The following is a 3,975-nucleotide window of genomic DNA, read 5'->3' as shown; positions in this document are numbered from 1 at the left end:
TCGAATTTTTTTTTAGTTAAAAAAAAAAACGTAAAAAAAAAAAAAAACGTAAAAAAAAAAAAACATAAAAAAAAAAAAAACGTAAAAAAAAAAAAAACGTAAAAAAAAAAAATTATAAAAAAAATATATTTTTAAGATTTTGTCTATAAAATTTTTTTTTTTAGTTTTATTACCTTTAGATTTTTAGACTATATTCGCAACTTTTAGTATTAAGTTTAGTTTTGCCATAATTATTTTTACTTCTAGAATTTTTAGGCTTTGCCGTAAAATCCCTTAAGTGCATATTCCTTAGACTAAGTTTTAGGTGCTTTAGAATTTTACGACGCCGTATTTCGCACTACTTTCTTATTTTTATTTTTCGACGCCTATTTTTTGACCTTTTTATTTTTCGACACTTTTCGACGCGCAATCTTTTTCTCTCTTATTTCTCGCTATTCTAGTTTTAGGATAAGATTTTTATTCTACTTCTTATCTAAATTTCTTAAAATTACGAAAATTTATTTTAAGTGGTTAAATTGATAGACATCAAAATTTTCTGGTTCGTAGTAATAGTTGGATTTGTACGTGGACCGGGTTATTGGAGCCAAACAGTACTCAATTATATTGAGACCAAACGAATCCTGCCCCTCTGCTGCATCTTTTGGCTATTCGAAACGTGGGCAAAATCAGAAAAGTCTATTAATTGGATAACTTATATAATTTTTCTTTCCTTTTAAAAACTAATAGGATATTCTGTGAATGCACCGAGCAAAACGTTCACCACCTTTCATACGTTCACCACCTGTAACTCGATCAAGACATCGTTTAACGAATATCGCCGCCGTTGATTTTTCTTTAGAATCGTCATCTAGTCGAACAAGAACTCCAACTCAAATTTCCGATAATCCAGTTTTTGAAACCAATATCACAATTGAGAATCCGGAGAATACTCAGGGACAATTCCGAGACCCTGATCCATTAATTATTCCCCCGGAACCACCAATCATTCAAACAGAGATTGTTGAGGAAAGAAACCATTAAATCAGAAACCTCTAGTGATTCAGATACAACACTTCCAATCATGGAAAATTTAGAACCTCTAAGTATGGAAGACCGAATGAGAGCTACACGCACGGGCCAAGGTCATGCCATTATTAAACCAGAAGTTAATGCTCCAGATTATGAAATCAAAGGACAAATTCTACACATGGTGACTAATCAATGCCAATTCAGTGGTGCGCCGAATGAAGACCCAAACGAACACCTTCGTACGTTTAAAAGAATTTGTACACTATTCAAAATCCGAGAAGTGGAAGATGAGCAGATCTATCTCATGTTGTTTCCCTGGACTTTAAAGGGAGAAGCCAAAGATTGGTTAGAATCGTTACCTGAAGGGGCGATTGACACATGGGATGTTTTAGTTGAAAAATTTCTTAAACGATTCTTTCCGGCATCCAAAGCCGTGAGACTTCAAGGAGAAATTGTTACGTTCACGCAAAAGCCAAATGAAACATTATATGAGGCGTGGACAAGATTCGAAAGGATGTTGAGAGGATGTCCTCAACACGGTTTAGACACTTACCAAATAGTACAAATATTCTACCAAGGTGTCAACGTTGCTACACGAAAAGACATCGACATAACAGCCGGTGGATCCATTATGAAGAAAACCGCAACTGAAGCTTACAAAATTATTGATAACACAGCCTCCCACTCGCATGAGTGGCACCAAGAAAAAGATATCTTTCGATCATCTAAAGCGGCTAGAGCCGATTCTAGCCATGACTTTGATTCCGTTTCCGCAAAAATAGATGCTTTCGAAAGACGAATGGAAAAGATGAATAAAGATATTCACGCAATACGAATCAGTTGTGAGCAATGCGGTGGACCACACTTATTGAAAGATTGTCACATTGAACCAACATTGGAACAACGAGAGAATGTTTCCTATATGAACCAAAGGCCTGGAAATAATTATCAAAATAATTATCAACCGCCAAGGCTAAACTTAAATCGAAATCAAAACATTCTTTACAATCCAAAAGGACCCAAAAATAACTGGTACAACCAACAATGTCCGAATAACCAACCGACTCAAAACAACACTTTCAATCAACAAAGACATAGCTTATATAAACCACCACAACAAATCGAAGAGAAAAAGCCAAATCTAGAAGAAATGATGGCAAAGCTAGTTGAATCTCAAACACAATTTATTACATCTCAAACCCAAACGAATGAGAGGTTTGATCAGTCATTAAGAACTCAACAAGCTTCCATTTTGAATCTAGAAAAACACGTAGGTACTCTTGCTAGCATGATGAGTGAGAGGGAACAAGGAAAGCTACCGAGTAATCCTGAAGTAAATCCTCGGAATGAGAATGTTAATATGGTTTCAACAAATTCTGAAAAACCAGCATCAGAAGATGGAAAGGTTTTAGATGTAAGTAAAAATGAAGAAGTTACACCACCACCACCACCCGAGTATGTAAAGCCAGTGGTGGCACCATACAAACCACCCATCCCGTTTCCAAGAAAAGGAGTTGAGTATGAGCAAGTAATAGGTAATAAAGTTGGTGATACCTCTGGAAAGAAGAAGAAGAAAAAGAATAAGAAAGTGCAAGAAACAAAAGCCGTAGAAGTAAACCCGGTGAAGACAGTTCCACCAAAACCTCCACCTAGAGTAGGTGATCCGGGTGAATTTATTGTTCCTTGTCTACTTAGTGATTGTGTCATGTATGATGCACTAGCAGATTTAGGTGCAAGTGTAAGTGTTATGCCTCTTTCCTTATATAAGAGATTAGGTGTAGGTAAGTTAAGTCCAACGGATATGAGTGTTTGACTCTTTGATCAAACCATTAAGCACCCAGTTGGAATTGCTGACAACCTACCCATTCAAGTAGGTAATTTAACCTTTCTAGTCGAATTCATTGTCATTGACATAGAAGAGGACCCAAACATTCCTCTAATTTTAGGTCGACCATTCTTTGCGTCCACCGGGGCGTTATTTGATGTAGGAAATGGAAGAATGACACTTAAAAGTGGTGACAAATCTATCACCTTTATGATTCGAAAGTCTAAATCTCCACCAACCAAAACCGTTGAACCAGAAAAAATGATTGGTAAGAACCATGTTGTTTTACCAACTCCAACGGTAGTGCTTAATAATAATAAAACGCCTAAGTGTGGGGAAAATGAAGTAACACCTAATTATGACATGATAACAAAGAACCCCGTTATTGATACGAAATTAAATGACCCCATTATTAACAGTTCAATGAAGAAACTTTTTAAACGGGCTATTGATGCTAGAAGTAAGGGGAACTTTAAGTTATGTAACCGGTTAGTATCCAATCTGTCGCCTAAAGAAAGGGCGAAGCTAGTTGAATTATGGGATATTACGGAAGAAGCCGGGCACTGGCTTAAAGAAAAAGTCACAGATAGGCAAGTTGATTATGGACCAAGAGAAATTGACGATGAAGTTAATCACAATTTTGACACCCCAGCTACCTAAGTGTGGGGAGATTCAAGTGTTCTAAAAAGAAAATGCTATCTAGAGTTAGTTGTTCTGTTCTCGTGTAGTTCCGAGAATGGAATCCGATTGGTCTTTTCCGCTAGCAGACACTAAAGAACTAGTTTTCTCCCTCCATTCTGAATTTTTGTTTTGTAGGTTTTTTATGAAATTAATATGCATTTTAATTTAAGTTTTTAAAAACAAAATTTACTTTAATTCATTAAGTTGAAAAAATGATTTCTAAAATTCGTCGTGAGTTGAAGACTAGGTCATTAAGCCGAAATTGCTTTACCCGAGGGCGGGGCGACAAATTTTGTTATCATTATTTTTAATTTTATTGATCTAAAGCATGCAAAAAAAAAAAATATATTATAAATTTTTGAACGTGGGGTTATGTACCAAACTTCAAAAATATGTATATATATGTTTGTATTTTATGTTATGTACACAACAGGGTAAAACAGCGCACTTTCAAAGACTGT

General features: G+C 35.5%; 1 non-coding gene across 1 annotated transcript; it reads right to left on the bottom strand.

The window, feature by feature from the left end:
- Window positions 1-1,444: 1,444 nt before the first annotated feature.
- On the bottom strand, window positions 1,445-1,551 carry LOC139895101 (small nucleolar RNA R71). The gene has a single exon (XR_011775567.1). It is a non-coding gene; the product is annotated as a small nucleolar RNA R71 (small nucleolar RNA).
- Between the last annotated feature and the right edge of the window lie 2,424 nt (window positions 1,552-3,975).

This window comes from Rutidosis leptorrhynchoides, chromosome 2 (assembly GCF_046630445.1).
Source record: "Rutidosis leptorrhynchoides isolate AG116_Rl617_1_P2 chromosome 2, CSIRO_AGI_Rlap_v1, whole genome shotgun sequence".
NCBI classification, from domain to species: Eukaryota; Viridiplantae; Streptophyta; class Magnoliopsida; order Asterales; family Asteraceae; genus Rutidosis; species Rutidosis leptorrhynchoides.
Note: the sequence above shows the minus strand (reverse complement) of the source record. Positions and strands in the feature narration are given on the sequence as shown.